Raw genomic sequence first — 20,216 nt, 5'->3', positions numbered from 1 at the left:
GCAGAATATGTACCACCCAGAGGAGTTTCAACTGATTTGTGTGCAAAGTTTGCTTGAGAGGTAGAAATGTGTCCTCTGAATTGAAATACTGTACATCATGCATATGTTCTTAGCAGCAGCTAAACAAAGATGCTTAATTTTTTTATGATTTTTTATGGTTAGTGTTCAGACATCCATCATTGTAAAAGAAACCACTTTCAAAGTTTTTCTTTATAAATATGTAATATAATTGTAGAGTAAACCTCCTTTATCATTCTGATGGGGGATCAGACTAATATTCATCTGGCATATTGAGTTTTATCAGAATTTTATTCTATTTTTTAAGTAGTTTGTTGAGGGAGGGAAAGAGGAGAAAAAAAGTTGACCTGCAATGTGTTGTATTCTGTGGAATAACACAGTTCCACTTTGTCATTAAGCTGTACCATATGGGGGCGCCTGGGTGGCTCAGTCAGTTAAGCGTCCGACTTCGGCTCAGGTCATGATCTCGCGGTTCATGAGTTCAAGCCCCGCGTCGGGCTCTGTGCTGACAGCTCAGAGCCTGGAGCCTGTTTCAGATTCTGTGCCTCCCTCTCTCTCTCTGACCCTCCCCCGTTCATGCTCTGTCTCTCTCTGTCTCAAAAATAAATAAACGTTAAAAAAAATTAAAAAAAAAAAAAGCTGTACCATACGGTTTTCCCATACAGTTTTAAGAATTTTTAAAAAGAGCTTTTTTCCCTAATCTTAAATATTCAGAGAATATAGGCAAGTATACAGAAGAAAATTAAAATCATCTATAAACCCACAATCTAGAGGTAACTATGTATATTATGCTTTAATAGATTAATTTATTCCCTCATTAAATTATGTGCCAGATATTGTGCTAAGGCTCAAGATTCATGGTGGACCAGATGTACAGGTACCTCTTTAGGGGAAGCCTATTTGCATATATATTAGTATGTATATTCTGCCTCTACTCATACCAGATGTACCTGGACACCTGGGTAGTTAAGGAATGCTTGGCCAGGAACTGTTGGGCTTTAAGTGGCAGAAACCTGAAAAATATTAAATTAATGGCTTTATCTTACTTACATAAAAAGTTTGAACCCTTCAGGGCTGATTCAATGAGTCCACGCTTCCCCTGGGAACCCAGGCTCCTTTGTTTTTCTCTTGTGCTATTGCTAAGCATGGATTCATTGGCCCAAAGCTTACAAAACAGCTGCCCTTTTATTCAGATGTTCATCCAGATTTTGAACTGGAAGAAGGTAAAGGAAAAAATGCAAAAGGAAGGGCCGTGTGAGTCTGATCCTGTAAACAAGCTCTCTCAGAACTTAAGAATTTTCCCAGTGATGTAGATTTCTATCTCTTGCCTAGAACTATCATGTGAATCCAGATGCAAAAGGCGAGAAGAACCATATGAAACGGTTCAAAGTTAAAAGTGATATACATCTTTCTAAAAGTAGACATTCTCTTTCCCTAAGATAAGCATCGACTGTTTGGAATTAAACTTCCATATGCTTGCTTATGTATAGACAAAGAGTGTCACACACATTAAAGTTATTTTTTCTTCCCATTAAAAGGTATGGTAGACCTTTTCTTTTTCTCAACAGTCTATCATTGGCAACCTTTCAGATCAATCTGTTTAGACTTAAACCATTTAGAAATAATAATTGTATTATAGTCCCCACAGTGAATATATTATAATTGTTAAACTTCCCCATCTGAGTAGATGCATAGACTTTCTCCAAATTATTGTTAACAAGTAAGGCCACAGTGTATATCTTTGTACTGTATGCATACACAAATGGATGACTTCTTTTGTACATAAGCATTCTAGAAATAGAATTGCTGGGCCAATACATATGAGACATTTTTAAACATTCTAATAATTACTGTCAAGTTGCCTTCTAAAAGGTCATAATCATTTATGCTCCCAACAATATATGAGAATTTCCTTTTCCATATCTGCATCAATGATGGATGTTATCACTATTATTGTTTTATAACAACATAGGCAATAATGTATCACTGGATGGATTTATTTTGTAGTGTTTTGAGAGAGAGAGAGAGAGAGAGAGAGCGTGTGCGTGAAAGAGAGACAGAAGGAGTAGGGGAGAAGGGCAGAGGGAGAGAGAGAATCTGAAGCAGGCTCCACACTGAGACCCAACACGAAGCTCAATCCCACAACCCTGGGATCATGACCTGAGCCAAAACCAAGGGTCAGACACTCAATCGACTGAGCACCCAGGTGCCCCCTGAAACTTTTTATCATGAAGAATATCATGGATACTCAAAAATAGAATGAATAGTACAATAAACCCTCATTGCCCATAATCCTGTTTCAACAGTTACCAATATATGGCCAGACTTGTTTTATCTGCATGGGGTTTAATCCTTTGCTTGTTTTTTCCTGCCATTTCCCTCTCCACTCTTTGTTGTTGTTGTTGTTGTTGTTGTTGTTGTTGTTGTTATCGTCGTCATCATTGTTTGGTTGTTCGTCTTTTACTTGTCATCCTAGTACCAATTTTGATTTCTTCACAGTCTTATGTATTTGGTCTTGAAACATCATATCCACGAGTCAAGTTTTCTCTCTATCATAGAGATAATAAATATGTGGCAAGAATCTCATTACCTTTCCCCTTATGTACCTTGGTAGATATTATTAATTGAGCTATACATCTTTCTGCAGGAAGCCCCAGTGTATCCTTATGACTCTTGAGCAATGGTTCTCAAACTTCAGTATGCATAGCATTACCTGGAGAGCTTGTTAAAAACATGTTCCTAGATCCCTCCTCCATAGATTTTCATTCAGTACATTCGGTGCAGCACCTACGATTCTGGATTTCTAATAACCTGCTAGGCAATGCTGATGGTACCTGTCTATATATTACACATTAACATTTTTCTAGACCAGTGCTTCCATTGCTGCACAAATGAATCACTAGAGATCACGTTCAAATGCAGATTTGTATTCAGTGGGTCTGCTGAATAGCCTGAGATTCAGCCTTTCCAACAAGGTTCCAGTTGTATTGCTGGTCCATGGACCAAATTTCAGTATGTAGATCTTCAGTGGCCACACTGCCATAGAAAGAAGGCTTGTGAAGTTAATCAGCCAGCGATGCCTGACCGAGAAGGAAGGGTTTTCTTGGTTTCAAAGAGTCTTGAATATCACTACACAGACTAAGCCCACACGGGATACAGAATAATGAACTGCGAAACTTTTCTTAGAATTTAGACTTCACGGGCACCTGGGTGGCTCAGTTGGTTAAGTGTCTGACTTTGGCTCAGGTCCTGATCTCGCTGTTTGTGAGTTCCAAACCAGGACTTACAGCTCAAAGCCGGGGGCCTGCTTCAGATTCTGTGTCTCCCCTCTCTCTGCCCCCCTCGCTGTCTCTGTCTCTCAAAAATAAATAAACATTAAAAAAAAAATTAGATTCTAGGGCCCTCCAATGAGAAATCCTGATTCATTGAGTTTGGAGTGGAGCCTGGAAATTTATCTTTCAGACAACTCTTTTGTCAATTTGAGGGCACAAGTAAGTGTTGGAGCCACTGCTTTACATGCCACAGATGATGCACAGGTGTTCTTTCTTGGATTCATCTGGTTCCTTTCCAAACCATCCATCTTATCAAGACACACGTATTTGCATTGACCTTTTACATGATGCTGCTGCACGCTGTGGGCCATGCAGAGATGAATCAGGAGTTGAATTGGAGATGATCGTATCTCTCTAGATCTGAAAACCTGGTGAAAGATACAGATACAATAACACATAATCTACCTGTATAGGAAGTCAGAGAAGAAAAAGATTGGTTTTCTTTCTCTGCTTTCTCCCTTTTAAAAGTTAAATTTAAACATTTGGTCAATGGGAAACTCCCCGCTCAACAAGAAATCTCACAAAGCCTAAGAATGCCAAGGTGATGGTCCTCCATGTAATCATCATATGGGTTTTGCACATGGGTTATATTGCCGATTATTAGCTAGGTTTGTAAGAATAATACAACATGTTGTTCATTACCCAGTGTATATGACAGGAGGAAGTGAACACCACCTAGAGAACCATAACTTTGTTCATTCTTTGACTTTGGGGGAATTTCAATTTGTAGCCTTAATGAGATACAACTGTAGTTTTTGCATTTTAAGTAATGTGCCAATTGTAGTCTTGCACCGCTTTCTTGTTTTCCTAAATTCTCGTCCTGTATAGCTTTCTATACAGGGTGTAAAAATTATGAAATGCTAATAATGTAAGTGATATGTTTACCATCTGCTGGATGGTGCTATTCACTGTCATTAAGATTCTAAAAGGATTGCTTGAGAAAACAGAATAGTGAAAAGGAAAAAGAACTGTAATCAAGCATAAAAAGACTTATAAAAGAGGGAACTGAGACATCTTTCAGCAGTGACCATTCTAACACTGATATTGGGCCGGGACTGTAATTGTCCATCATTCTTTTCAATGGTCAATACTCCACTCACCACAACTCATTCTTTTTTTTTTTTTTTTTTAATTTTTTTTTTCAATGTTTTTTATTTATTTTTGGGACAGAGAGACACAGAGCATGAACGGGGGAGGGGCAGAGAGAGAGGGAGACACAGAATTGGAAACAGGCTCCAGGCTCCGAGCTGTCAGCACAGAGCCCGACGCGGGGCTCGAACTCACAGACGCGAGATCGTGACCTGGCTGAAGTCGGCCGCTTAACCAACTGCGCCACCCAGGCGCCCCCACAACTCATTCTTTCAATACCACTGATCCCTTTAACAACCTTGGTTGGCAATCACTCTTTGTAAGTTACACAGTTAGTGGCATTCTTTCTGCCCTGTTTTCTGGTTCACTGTTAAACAGTCTCAACATATATGTGTTGATGAATTCACCCTAGTAAGTGAATTAGGAAATTCCACAGGTGGTAAAAAAAAAAAAAAAAAATGGCTTTTAGGCAGGATATCGTACTCGTTAAAAGGATGCCTAGATATAGACTGTCAGCCTTACAATCATTGCTAGAGATCTCTACCTCCATTTCTAAAGGAATTGAGCACGCCTGTACTTGATTTGGTGATCTGTCCCCTGCTGCACAGTAGGATGGTTAGAAATATTTTGATGCTGTTAGGCAACTTACTTCTTACTCTTTTGGAGTATTCTTAAGGAATAAGAAACCCATATAGTTTCTAATAAAATATTTTATAAGATTTTAGCATTTTCAAGTTTATATACATTGTCCCCTTCAGTTCTTAAAATAGGTCTATATGATAGCCATGATAAATGTTTTATTTGAGGTTTTACAGATGATTAAATTGAATCTTGGGAAGTTTAAAGACAGTGATTACAACCTGGAAGCCTTATGCATTACAAAGGAACTTAAAGTTGCACAAAAAGAAATGATATTATGAGACTAAAACCTTCATTTTCTGACTTAGTACTTTTCCTGTTACACCATTTTGCCCTTGATAATATCTTTATGCCATATTAAAATTTTATTTTTAGTGGTTTCTTTTTTATTTATTTATTTTGTGAGAAACGTGGGGGTGAGAGAGAAGCAGAAAGAGAGGGAGAGAGAGAGTCCCAAGCAGGCTCCACACTGTCTGCACAGAGCCCAATATGGGGCTTGAACTCACCAACTGTAAGATCATGACCCAAACAGAAATTAAGAGTCAGATGCTTAACTGACTGAGCCACCCAAGTGCCCCTATTTTTAGCGATTTTTGAATAAAAAAATTCTGAAAACATGCTGTAACATGAAGCCCTAGAATCAGTTATTTAAGATGTTTTGATTTGGGGAGGGCCCCAATCTCCATATTAAACACTCTAACGAAGCAGATAGCTGCTTCTTTGAAAGGAATTATATTGAATTCTCTTTATTTACAATACAATAGTGATATAGGTGAATTGCAACCAACTTAAAATTCATATTCAGATTTTTCATTCATCTGGGTCATTGTTCACACAATCTGTTATCAGCTCCAAAATTCAATTAAAGGTATGGGGGCCTTTAATTTGATGTGATAGTTCTGTGGGAGCTGATAAATTTGACTTCTTCCATGAAAAGTTTTTACTCAGGATAATTAAAAGAGTGGATGTGTCTGTGGCACCACCATTCTACTTGTTTGATTTCCATTAGAATAAAATATCAATATATCTGATCCACCCAATTGGGTGAATTCAGTTTGCTCTCTTTCCTTTCCTCTTCCTAATGGTGATGATCATGGACAGGTCCTGAGAACTTAATGTGAACCAGACACTATTCTGAATAGTATGTGTGTTATCTGTACATAACCCTGCGAACTACCTTGTTGGGCAGCTACAGTCATTGGGCAGTTATTATCCCCATTTTACAGATGAGGAAACTGAGAGTCAGGATAGTTGCATGATTGGTAGAACTGGAATTTATCCACTGGCTCTCCAGATCCAGCACTGATTCTTTTAGAATTGGCCAGATTATGCTGTCTTTCCCGGTATTATATTTAATTTATTGTCTTTCCTGGTACTATAAAGCAGAGTTGTGGGCATCTCCTTGTACTTAGCAAAGAAGTATCTTTGGGTGGTGGTATCCTGTGAGAACTTCACATCATATGCCTGACATTACTTTGATTCCTTGTCATCACAATCAACCTAACCACCCCTTCATGCAGCAAAATAATGAAAACTATTCTAAGGGCATTGCCAATGTGTAGGATACCTCTTTAAGTCTCAAGGTAGCAATTTCTTAGTAACGTAAGATGGCAGGTTATGTCCATCTTAAGGATTGTAGAGCAAAGTCATGGAAACCACAACCAGGTACATAAATGGGGAGCACAGCCAGCCCCCTGGACACCACTATCACAGCAGCATCAAGGTTGGGAGGAGCTGTCCCAAAGCATTTCATCTTTGAAGAGGAAAATTGTTGGCCTTCATTCTCTAGCGGGTGAAGTGTTTGCCTAGTGCACACAGTTTCATGGACAAGCTGTCTGGTCTTTTCTTTCACGAAGTCAGTCGGAAGTATATCAAATTCCCGGTTAACTGATTCTGGCTCTACAGTAGCCAAACCACTGGTCAGCTGATTCATGGAAAGAGCCTTCAACTTTGAGCTTGCAGTTAGGTGAATGGGTTCAGTTGGCTGTCCAATATGTACTAGACTTTGGGGCATATATATCAAATTTCTCTGAACCTTGGTTTTATTCATAATGCAATAGGAATAAAAAAAATCATGTTGTATACACAGTTTACCTTTTGGTTGATTTTGGAAGATAAACTTCCTTCCACCTATGATTCTCCTATATTGTAAAATTAATTCTCAGGGCAACAGACAGATGTAATTTATTTTATGATTAGAGAGGATTGATACTTAAATGAGTAAACCCTGCTGTAAGTGTTCACCTATAGAGATTTTATAACTACCTTAAAATACAAAAAGGCAGAGAGCCCTGCGTCTGTATCTGATATCTTTTGTTCTTTCTTTTACTCTAATATACTGGTTCTCAAGCTGTAGTATACGTAAGTATTACTGTTGAGGGTTATATACACCAAGCCACTTGGCCCTGCTTTGTGGGATATGCAAAGAATTTTTTATGGTAAGTTATGCATACTTTTAATATTATCTCTAAATTTAATAAAATCTCCATCCTCCTTAGAAGATAAAACTCCATGGCATTCCTATATTTCTGGGTGAATTCTGGCCCAGGCATTTACAGTAAAAGCTTCTAAATGCTTCTGAGCCTCAGTTTCATTCTCAGTAAAATGGAATAATAAAACCCACCTTGATATATTTTAGTGATGACTGAATTAGATTTAAGACTATATATACATTAAGGTTCTTGCATATTACAACAATTTTAACAACAAAGGTCTTGACACATTATAAATACTTGGCTAATGTCACTTTCCTTCCCAGCTTGCCTCTCCCTACTATAAAGCAGCAATGAGTGCTCATTCCTGGGTTCAAGGGCATGCAGCTGTTTTCGTTTGCTATTAACTTTTATACATTGCATAGGTGCAAATCTTGCAAAATACTCATTTATTGGCTGAATCCTCTTGAATGAATGGTTGAGTAGTTTCACACATCTTGTTAAGTTAGGTAAATGCTGTAAGTTACAAGATGAACATATCAACTTGAACAAGAAGCCAGGACTGAGATTTCTCTGGTTATTCCACATCCACCATGTGGTATTATTTGTAACTGGCCAGGTTGACATGAGGCTTTTGATATTGAATCTTCATAGATGCCCACATCAGTCAAAGAATTTTGAAAGAGGAAAAAGCTTGATGAGATTTTAGTCTTTATATATTTTTTCAGCCAACAACCTTAATTACACTTTATTGATGTCAGAAGATACAACTCAGAAGACTGTGTTCCTCTTAAAGTCTAAACACTTCTGTAAGCTGTTGGATTATTAATTTTTTCCATCACTTTGGGAATTAAAAATAAATGCCAGCACTGTAAATTCATCAGTCACTGCACCAAATTTTTCAGAATGGCCAAAATTTTAAAAATTGATAAGTGTTGGTGCAGCTGTGGAGTAACTGGAACGTTCGTATTTTGTTGGTGAGAATGTCAAACGGTAAACCACTTTAGAAAACTGGGAGTCATTAAGAAAACATAGGTCTCCTCTATGACCCAGCTTATGTTCATAAGATACTGAGGTATATGTCTTCAAAAAGATCGTGCGTGTTTTTAGCACCCTTATTTACAGTAGCAAATACTGGAAACTATCCAAATGTCCATCAGCAGGAGAATGGGTGAATTAGTCATGCTATGTTCATACGATAGAAAACTGCACAGCAATAAAAAAGAATAAACTACAAATACATTGAGAAGCACGGATGAAACTCAAAAACTGTTAAGATTGATAAAAGAAGTGAGGTACAAAAGAGTTCATAATGTATAAATTCCTTAATATGAAGTACAAGGACCAGTCTATGCTGATGGCAGTCAGAATGGTGTTTGCTTCTGGGGGGATAGCTGATGACTGGAAAGTGGCACAAGAAGTGTTGGGATGAAAATGATCTAAATATTGATCTGGGTGGTGCCAGTATTCAACACGTGTGTGTGTGCGTGTGTGTGTGTGTGTGTGTGTGTGTGTGAAATGTATGCATATGTGCTTTAAAGATATGTAGATTTTGTCATATCCACATTATGCCTCAAAAAACTCCAAATAACCTGTCTATTGTACTAGAAGATATTTATTAATATAAGATAGACACAGGAAATTACTGATTTTTTATGAAAAACTTTCTGAATACCCACTTTCTTCAACAAATATGGGACATGAAAAAACGGGGTAAGGGGTAACTATCACAGATTTAAAATTTTTTAATAGGCATATCAGTCAAATGCAATTTATGTGGATTTTGTTTGTATCCTAATATTTAAAAAAAACTGAAGATATTTTTGAGTCATTGGGGAAAACTGAACATGAGCTAGTTGCTAAATGATATTAGGGGCTTATATCATTAGGGGGGATGATAGTATCATGACTCAAGGTAAAATGGTAAGGTGTCTAGGACTGGCATTAAATATTTCACCCAGTAAAGGGTCAGCAAACAAATGAAACAAGAATAATGCCCAGATGTTGAATTTTAGAAATGAAATCCATTTTTATGACTTAGGTGACCGAAATAAGTAGGGCAAAAACAATAATAAAGTGTTAGGGTGGGATGAGGGGTGAGTTAATGAGTCCATTTAAAAATTTTTTTTTTAATGTTTGTTTTTGAGAGAGAGACAGAGCGTGCACGTGCAGAAGCGGGGGTGGGGAGGGGCAGAGCGAGAGGGAGACACAGAGTCTGAAGCGGTCTCCAGGCTCTGTGCTGTCACCGCAGAGTCGTCAATGACTCAGGACTCGAACTCACATACTGTGAAATCATGACCTGAGCCGAAGTCATGCTTAACCGACTGTGCCACCGAGGCACCCCAATGAGTCCCTTTTCTGAAACAGAGCTTGATGTACCCGTGAGCTGTTCAAGAGGAGCTTGCTGACTCTGTGGGCCAAGAGCTCATCACTGAGGTTGGGCCTGGAGAGAATGATAAAAGGACCCCCAGTTCTTCAAGTTGCAGCTCTGGGTTTGAAAGAAACCGGATACAGAGAATATTTGGAGCGAACCAAAGAGCTGGCAGAGCTGAAGATGCTTAATATGCAAAGAATAGACAAAGGGAATGGAGAGACTAGAGCAGGCGAACTGGGATGAATGAGGTGACCCAGGAGGGGAGAAAAAAAAAAAAGGGCAGAAAACCCAGGAAATTTAGGAATTGCAGAAAGCATTTTGTGAATTGCAATCGGCAAATAGTTTCTGAGCACGTCCCATCTACCCCCCCGCCCCCCCAACATTGATCAGTGGAGAGGTTGTTGCTGACATCTTCCTGCGGCTGTCCCACTGGACTCTTTGGGGACTAGGGGACAAGCACAAGGTTGCAGTAATGCAGAGCAATCAGAACATGGAGTATTAAACTCTTACCAGAAGGGTGGGTACAAGAGAAAGAAGAGTGAGCCCGTGAGAGACATCTGAAGCACTCTCCACTCCTTATGCTGATAGAACAAGAGGACACCATCTCTCCGGGAGAGCCAGGCACGTGTGTTGGCATCACACTTTTAACAGTGCCATCCTTTACGCTCTGCAATCGGAATAGAGGCTCCCTGCATTTCAAGCAGGGAAACTCCACGGTCACAGGGCCCTGCAGTCAACCACACTGCAAAGAAAAATGCCAGGAAATAGCCATTTCTCTGGCCTAGAATTAAAAGTGACCCGCTTTCATATTTCCTTGGGCTCTGCACGCCCAAGTGGAGACCCTATTTGCCAAGTCTCAGCCCACGGTTAATTTAGTTCCCTTCTATTTTTCCTTAATCCTTGAATTATCACCTTCGTGAAAAACTGCCTGTGTCATAGAAAAGCTGACACCAGCCAAAGTGGAGTATCGCAGCCCAAATGAGGCTCCTATTATTGCCCTATTACATGGGGAACAGGCTTCCCTTTGCCCTTCATTCATCACCTGCAAACTATGGAAACCTGATCGAGCTGCTTTGTTTTAATGGCAGCTGTTCTGCCCTCCCCCGCACTGGTCTCCCCCCTCTGCTCCATGAGCAAACAGATGAGTTCCATTTGGAGTTAAAGTTATGGTGCGTGAAAATCACAGTGAGGGGCAACAAGATTTTTTCTTTGCCTTCACGGGACAGGGAGCATTAAGCACAGTTCTCTTTCCCTTGAAGTCTAATCCCAGGACACCCGGCTACTGGGCACCCTGTGAGATCCTTTGCAGACTGGAGGACCTCACCTTTCCATTGTGCCCCCTGCTAAAGGCTTTAAAGATCACTCCTGAGGTTCCCGTGTGCATTTTAAGTGTATGAAAAATATATCTGAGGAAATGATTTTAATAGCGGATGTTTCCTAGCCTGTGTTACACATTATATACACTTCCAATTAGGATTCTTTATTATCCCTCCCTCCACGATGCCCTGAAGTAAGGCCCGTTTGTGAAATCTAATTATATATGCATCTTTCCATAGATAAAGGACAGTTTTAGACCTCTCAACATGTACACACTTCTTACGTCTGTAAGGTGTTTGTTGGGTAGTAGGTTTTTTGGGGCAGGGGGCTGTTTTTCTGAAAGCCCCCAAATGATTAGTGTCCTTTGATTGATTTTTTTTAAACGTCAACGTTTTGAGGACATTGCAAGAGACCATGTAGACTCCTTTTAGTGATGCCCTGTCCTTGGTTTCTGAAAGCTTTTGCTCTCATTTTCCATTACTTTTCTCTCTGGTCATGGATGATCTACCCTCTCCTTGCAGGGTTGAGAGTTCATGGCTGTTTCTAATTCAGAATTAGCAGATAGAGAAAAATATGCTGCTCGAGGTAATAATTCTCCCACATTTGTGGCTGCTCACCTGTCACAGTGTAAAACAGAACGTGGCTCTAGGCCCCCGTGTGATGCCTGACATTGCCACAGGCACAAAAAGAACATTTATTTTTTTAAGCAGCTCTGCTAACATGGAGCTATCCTTGGGCTCATGTTTGTGTTGAATCTAAAGGAGGTGGTGAAGGCAGAAATGAGGCAAATAAAATGCAGATCGGCTGTGGGAAGCTCCCATTTCCTTGGCTCAGCCTACTGGAGGATTGGCCCATGCAAGATTACGAGACGAGAATTCTTTGTGTTTGTAGTCTTCCCTAACCACTATTTTTCATGATGTCTCTTAATCATTTCTCATCCAAGCATTTTTCCCTATCTGCTATCAATGTTAATGTCTCCCCATCCTGGTTTTCAAATTAAATATCGTACTTAAAATATTAATACCGCTTGTTCTTTGATTCTTTGTTTATTCATCTTATGCAAAACGCAACAGCGAGCCCCCCCCCCCCCCCCCCGTCTATATTAAATGCTAGTGTATGGGCAGACACAATGACTTATTAATGACTGTTGTATGATATGGAGAGCTAGGGCTTTATATAAGCATGCAATTCTTATTCAAAAATGCTCTGCTGGTACTACCCTGTAGGGAAAAAAAAATGAAATATGTCTATCTTTTCAAAGAAAAAAATGACTTGTCTTGTAAAGACCATTGTAGAGGTAAGGAAGTATTTCAACTCGGCCAAGTTTCTTGAGTCCCCAAGGAAGTTAGCTCATATCTTAAAGTATTTGGGTATGCAAATTTTTGTAACATTTATTGAAGTGGAAACCACATACTGTAAACCTATAGCTCAGTGAATTAACACAAAGTATATAACCACAGCTGTGGCCAAGAAATAGTATATTTTAAAGGTGTCTTATTCGTGTGCCTAGCCCATATTCTGTTGGGTTGTTTTTGCTTCTTGTATGATTTATAGCTGTTGTTTTCTTTGTAAGGATTAGACATGGATTCTCTGTGTACTCAATGTGCTAATAAAAGCCTACTGTGTAGGCTGAATTTTCACTCTTTTATTCATATCTTTTCATGAATAGAAGTTCTTAATTTTATTGTGGTCTAATTTACAGAATTTTCTGCTATGGCCTGTGTTTTTTGTGTCTGATTGTAAAAATCTCTTTACTTGAAGATAGTCTTCACTTTTACTTCCTAGAAGATTTACTGCTTGCCCTTTGGAGTCAGATCTACATTGACCCCAAAACTTATTTTGGGTGTTGATGTGAGAACGATGGGAAACCACTAGAATATTCATAGAAGAGGCTTGGCATGGCTAGTTTTTATTTGATAAAGACCTTTTTTGGCTGCCATATGGAAGATGGACAAGAGACGAAGTAGGGAGAACATTTAGAATATTCTGCTTCAGCAGTTTGGACAAGAAATGGTTATGGCTGACATTTGGGGGAGTAACAGTGATCATAGAAAGGAATGGTTGGATTTGAGAAATGTTTCAGGAGGTAAGCCTTCAAATTTTATAGATGGGGAGGAGAGGAAAAGAAATTAAGGATGCCTCCTCGGTTCTTGAGCTGCTGGGTGAATGACGGTATTACCGATTATGATTATGCAGGCAAAAATTTAAAAAAAAAAGATTTGTAGGGCAAACTAAAAAAATCATGTTTTATTCAGGTTCAGTTTGAGGTGATTCATCTAAGTGGAAATGAATGAAAGAATGAATGAGTGATCCACTAGACTTGCACACGACAAAATAGAGCACCTAGGTGTTTTGACCCTATGTTTAGGACTTTTCTCCATTACAGCAATATCATGCACAGAACATTCCATTGAACCTATTACAAAGCATTATAGAAAAACAAAGTAAGATCTTCTGGTCCAGTAACTTTGGATACTTTTTATACTAACTCCCTTGATGGTTTATTATATACATCACTCAAGTCTCAGGGCAATTCTGTAAGAAAACAGTGCTACTTTTGCTTTATTTAACCCGATATTTCTCAAATTTTTTTCTACAAAAGTGCTTTTTAGGAAGACCTGTTAACATGCCTTGAAACTAGCATTAGTATTCTGTGAAATAATCTTCAGGAAAAGTTATTCATCAGCCTGCTATCGTGTTAACACAAATGCACACACCCTGGAGACTTACTGCAACACTCAAAAATCAGCGAACAGTAAACATTATGCTTGATCAAATTTGTCTATTTCTGCAATCTTATGCAAGTGGCAAAATGTCTTTTAACTGCCCTTTGTGAAGGGCAGTTCCCTTGTGTCATAATAATTGAAAATTAAGAAGTTACGGAGTCATAATTAAATCGTCCCCTTTGAACCTTTGTTGACTAAAGCTGCATATTAACCACATCCCATTCAGACACAAGCAGCAAGAAATATTCTTAACACCAACTACTACAAGATAACATAACAAGCTTTGACAGCTTCCTAATTACCTGACTATCCAGTAGTTAAAAACACTTTAATACTGTAGCAATTTTCTTCTTTGCACATAAGTCAAAAGGTATATCTAATTTGCTATTTAATTGATAATCTATATTGCTGCTCTTAAAAGAATGTACGCTCCCCAGTATGTTTAACTATTAATTTGTAACCTTTGATCTGCATATGAGAAATAATTATAAAAAGAAATTACTCGTGATCAAGCACACTGATGTCAAGCATAGACAAATCTAAAACTGTAACCCAAAATGGAATGAGCCATTTAAAAAAAAAAAAAAAAACAACCATTTTTTCCTGAAGATATAACTCACTTTCAATTGAATTTCAGTTTCGATTATGTGTTATTTTTCACCCAGCTAAGCTTTACTTTTCTGACCTGTAGAATGGGAAGAATAATGATTTTAGGATCATCGTGAACATCAAATAGAAAGGATGCGTATAAAAGGATTAGAGCAGAATCTGGCCCATATAAAATGTTAGGGGAACGTTAGCTCTATCCGTCTCAGTTATAAAGACTTTTTGGTTCGACAGGAGTATGAGCTCAACATGTATTTGTTCAATTGAAATAACATTAAATCACATTGAAATTTGCCTTATGACATTAGTAGACTAACAGATATTTAGAACCAGAGTTATAGACCATAAGATACTATCCCATCTTCGATACAATTGGCCATGTAATTATGAACAGTTGCTAGACCTGGAAGATACCTTTGAGAACACTGTTCTAGCATCCATACACAGAGTATACTTTACCTGTCCAGTGCTATGCTAAGCCTTTTACAAGCATGCTCTCAGTTAATCTCCATAACAGCCCTATGAGGTGGGCAGTATTGTGGATCCCGTGGTACAAGAAAAACAAAATTAAGCCTAGAGACTGTAAGACCAAAGAGCGAGTAAGCGATGGAGGTAGATTTTGACCTAAGTCTCTTTGCCTGCAGAACCCATACTCTTAACCACTGTAAGCACTACTTTTGAAAGACTCCTATGAAATAAGTCCTTTCCTAAAAGAAGGAATGGAAGCTAGAGGAGGATCCACATGTAAGGTAGGGCATGTTAACACAATACGTCCATTCCCTACAGAAAGAATCTGGATCACGTTTAAAGAATTTTCGTAGTGTTATAACCCAAAGTGATGTTGATGTCCCTAAACCCACAAATCCCACTGGGTTGAATGCTTCCTTCCAAATAACCATGTTTGTTTAGAGAATCCTGGGTCCGCTGCACTACAAGGAATAACAGTTAAAATGCATTCCCTGCCCTTAAAAGGCTGGTAATTGTCTAGTGGGAGATAAGAGAGTGGCAAGTGATAATATTTTTCCTTAAATATATAGGAGCTGGCTGCATGAACCAGGGCACTTCAAACCAGAAGAGAATATAACCACAGGTAAAATAGGGGGCAGCAGAACCATTCTTAAGGGGAGTGAACAAGGAGAATGTGGACATTTGTGGGAAGTGTTTTGGGAAAGGTGGCTCTTCCTCTGGGTGGGATTAGAATAGGTAGACTAACTGGACAGTTTGGCTACTTTGGGACACAAGGAGAAGAGTATGGCACGGACTCATCATTTGCTCTGAGCCAACTCAGGGTAGTCAGCCTACTTGGAGGGAGATCCATTAAGATGTGAGAGAAAAAGCAAGTTCCCAGGGTAGGAGTTTACATTTGAGGGAAAGCAATCTTTCCGGGATCCTTTAAAAAGTTGCACAATCGCAGGGTGCCTGGGTGGCAGGCATCTAGGTTGAGCATCTGACTTCGGCTCAGGTCATGATCTCACGGTCTGTGAGTTCGCGCCCCGCATCGGGCTCTGTGCTGGCAGCTTAGAGCCTGGAGCTTGTTTCAGGTTCTGTGTCTCTATCTCTCTGTCTCTCTCTCTCTCTCAAAAATAAATAATAAACATTTTTTTAAGCTGAACAATTCCCTTGGCTTGGAACTCTGTAAGGCTTCTAACAATGATTTTAGAAAAATTTCAGAGAAATTTACCTTTCAAAATCTTTAGAACATTATTGCTGTATTTTTACAAACATGGTTTCAACCTCCATTCATGGCTTATACTCTTCTGTTACCATTTTCTCTCCCAGCCACAATAAACCTGGGCACATTTGTAGTTTCTTTCTATATACATTATGCCAAATGTCATATACTCTTCATGTTCGTATCCCGAGATTAAGAATCCCTCTTAGCAACCTCTTTAGTTTCCTTGATCTTGACTAGAATGTCATGGTTCACAGTATATACTCAGGATCGATGGGTAAGAGCTCAAACCTTGACCTTGTCTTTGATATTTAATCATGGGCAACTGGCCACTCCTAGTCCCATGGTTCAGGTAAGCATCTACGTCTTTGGGCGTCCGTAAAGGATTAAATGAGATGTTGATTATGACGGGGCACAGTTTGTTGCCTGGCACATGGGTTTAATCAATGTTAACTATTCTCTTCATAAAACGTTTGTAATTACTTGGTATCTAAAGCTTTTCAGTGGAAATGGAAGGCGGGGCAAAGAAGCTAGTCACGAGAGACCAATGAGGGAAACTGAAGATCAATTTCCAGGTTGAGAACTGGGGTGAGAAAGGCCCTTTTCATTTCATTTTGAGGCCAGCTGGGGGATGCTCCCTCCAGCCCTTTTATAAAGGAGGGCAGGGAGAAAGCAAACCTTGTCAAAAAAACACAAAGAAGCAGAACTTGATCAAAGCAGAGAATCTCTCTGCAACACTATAGAATAAGATTTAGGATTTTTTGTTGTTGTTCATTTGTAGTGAAATGCATTCAGAGAAACATTACCAATCCATTCAGAGAAACTTATTTTATTCTTGCTTAGTTCTTCCCTTATTTTAGGGAATACTTGACACTACCTGTGATGGTCAAAGTATGCAATAAACAACAACAAAAATTCACGTTTTAATACTATACACAATGTTCTCCCAATGCTTCTGGAATTGATAGATAGGACAGTGTAATGCAGAACAACATCAGTCAAATGCAAGCCACATGCTTGACTTTAAATTTTCATGTGGATGCATTTTAAAAAGTTAAGGTGAAATTTATTATATCTCATTTCATCCAATATATCCAAAGTATCATTTCAACACATACTTAATATACAAATTTGTTAATGAGATGTCTTGCATTCTTATTTTTATACCAAGTCTTGAAATCCCGTGTGTCTGTTACACTTACAATGCATCTGTCTTCTTTTTTTTTTTTTTTTTTTTTAAATTTTTTTTTTTCAACGTTTTTTTTTTTTTATTTATTTTTGGGACAGAGAGAGACAGAGCATGAACGGGGGAGGGGCAGAGAGAGAGGGAGACACAGAATCGGAAACAGGCTCCAGGCTCCGAGCCATCAGCCCAGAGCCTGACGCGGGGCTCGAACTCACGGACCGTGAGATCGTGACCTGGCTGAAGTCGGACGCTTAACCGACTGCGCCACCCAGGCGCCCCCAATGCATCTGTCTTCTGATGCTAAATTTTCAGTGATAAAAGTAAAATGCCAAAATAATTAGGTTGTGTTTAGAGAAAAAATATTTTATATTATTTTTATTTTTAAATTAAATAAAATTAGCAGCACCTGGGTGGCTTAGTTGGTTAAGGATCCCAGTCTTGATTTTGGCTCAGGTCATGATCGCAAGGGTTTGTGAGTCTGAGCCCCTCGTCGGGCTCCTTGCTGACAGTGGGAAGCCTGCTTGGGATTCTCTCTTGTTCTCTCTCTGCCCCCGCACCTCTCTCTCTCTCTCTCTCAATAAATAAACTCAAAAAAAATTTTATAGAAATAATTTGGGGCTCCTGGGTGTCACAGTGGGTTAAGCGTCCAAACTCTTGATTTCAGCTCAGGTCATTATCTCACAGTTTGTGAGTTCAAGCCCCACATTGGGCTCTGCACTGGCAGTGTGGAATTTTCTCTTTCTGTCTCTCTGTCTGCGCCTCCCCTGATCTCTCTCTATCTATCCAAATAAATGAACTGTAAAAAATAAAAATAAATAAAATTAAAACTCCTTTCCTTGAGTGACATAGCCACTTTTGCCGTACATAATAGCCACGGTTGGCTCGTGACTGCCATATTAGAGCATGGGTTTACAGGGAAGAATGTGAATTTACAGTCAGAAGCTCCAGGGGCACCTGGGTGGCTCATTCGGTTAAGTGTCTGACTCTTGGGGCACCTGGGTGGGTCAGTCGGTTGAGCATCCGACTTCGGCTCAGGTCATGATCTCACGGTTCATGGGTTCGAGCCCCACATTGGGCTCTGTGCTGACAGCTTGGAGCCTGGAGCCTGCTTCGGATTCTGTGTCTCCCTCTCTCTCTGCCCCTCCCCGACTTGCGCTCTGTCTCCCTCTGTCTCAAATATATTTAAACATTAAAAAAAAAATTAAAAAAAATGTCTGACTCTTGATTTCGGCTCAGGTCATGATCTCCCAGTTTGTGAGATCAAGCCTCATGCCGGACTCTGTGCTGATAGCACGGGGCCTGCTTGGGATTTTCTCTCTCCCTCTCTCAATGCCCCTCCCCTGCTCACACCTCCACATTCTCTCTCTCTCTCTCTCTCTCAAAATAAATAAATGAATTAAGAAAAAAAATAACTAGAGTCAGAAGTTCTAGATTTGAATCCTGTCTCCCACTTACTCGCTGTGTGTCTCTGTACAACTTGCTTAACTTCTCTGAGCCTCACTTTTTTTGCTTTTACAGAGCACCCCCCCCCCAAGTTGTTAAATTTGTTTGTTGTGAGAGTTGAGTAAGATAATGGGCTGTAAAATGAAATGTAAACATAAGGTATTTTAAATTTAATGATAGGGAGGGAGTTAATTTTATAGGGATTTCAAATCAGATTCTGCATTTGTGGAAACTGAAACAAATCATCGTCACTATTGCTAATGTTGATTATAAATCCTAAAGGTAGGATTCTGTGGGTTGTTACCTTTTTAAAGCAGTTCTTTTTTCTGCTTCCTGTTAGCAAATTCAATGCTTTCATCTTGATTTTTAGTTCTCAAGATATAGTTTTTAAATATAAAGGAATACTTCAGAAGTTTCTGAGGAAGAGTTTAAGTGGTAGCATGGTCACAGTGGGGTGTGTGTGTGTGTGTGTGTGTTTGGAAAAATACACATCACATTGTTAAACCTATTTACCCCATAGGTAGAGATTCAAAGAGGGGCTTTTCTGTTTTATTTCAAAGTCCTCTGTATTATTTCAGTTTTAAACCAAGAACATACATTATTTCTGTAATAAAAATCAGGACATGAAAAATATCATCTGATATAAAGCAGAAGCCTCTGATTCTACATTCGTAAGAGATCAAATTAATTATCTTTGGCGAATGAACCTTATTAATGTGCATGGGAATCAATGTGGAGAAATCAGTAAATCAGAGTTACTTTATATCATGAAACCCAACACCATAAAGGGGCCCGTGTGAGCTGCAGCCCTACCACAAAATCAGCCCTGGCAGTCGGGATCACTGGCCCTCCTAACTTTTTCCTTGATTATGTATTTGGCATCCATGTGTGTTGTTCCTGTCTCAAGCATTTTAAAACATGTGTATGTCTCTTTATGGGTATATCCTCTTGAATTTCAGTGTTAGCCTCTCTAGGGGATTATTGCCTGCTTGGTTGAATTGTTCCCCAAAGCCCCCTAAATGAATTTCTGTCACATGTACCTTGAAATCTCTATACAGACCACATAATCCTAAACATTACCTTGGATCTGATGGAAATTCATCTAGTTGTTTTCGTGCTATTCAGCCACAGAAAGTTAGAATCCATTTTATGTATTCAGATTACCCTTGAAGAGAACACAAGGTAACAAGTGATATGTAAGGGCTCGGAAAGACATCTACTGAACAATACCTCCTGCATTAGATTTTAGTCGACTTGCTCTTAGGTCTCTGGTAAACACACTTGTCCAGATGGAAGCACTTCCTAATTTAACATACGAGTGACCCACCTGTGTGCCTGTATATTAATATACTTATACTGATTATATTAATAATTACCGACTG

General features: G+C 39.1%; 1 protein-coding gene and 1 long non-coding RNA gene across 4 annotated transcripts in view; one reads left to right on the top strand and one right to left on the bottom strand.

Moving 5' to 3' along the window:
• Positions 1–20,216, top strand: part of TAFA1 (TAFA chemokine like family member 1) — a 509,748-nt gene that overhangs the window by 263,550 nt on the left and 225,982 nt on the right. The window lies entirely within an intron of this gene.
• LOC131509927 (uncharacterized) lies at positions 1,119–20,079 on the bottom strand. The gene is made up of 3 exons (XR_009260794.1): positions 19,915–20,079; positions 3,628–3,718; positions 1,119–1,231 (listed from the first exon to the last, which is right to left on the bottom strand). It is a non-coding gene; the product is annotated as an uncharacterized LOC131509927 (long non-coding RNA).

The sequence above is a fragment of the Neofelis nebulosa genome, chromosome 4 (genome assembly GCF_028018385.1).
Source record: "Neofelis nebulosa isolate mNeoNeb1 chromosome 4, mNeoNeb1.pri, whole genome shotgun sequence".
NCBI classification, from domain to species: Eukaryota; Metazoa; Chordata; class Mammalia; order Carnivora; family Felidae; genus Neofelis; species Neofelis nebulosa.
Note: the sequence above shows the minus strand (reverse complement) of the source record. Positions and strands in the feature narration are given on the sequence as shown.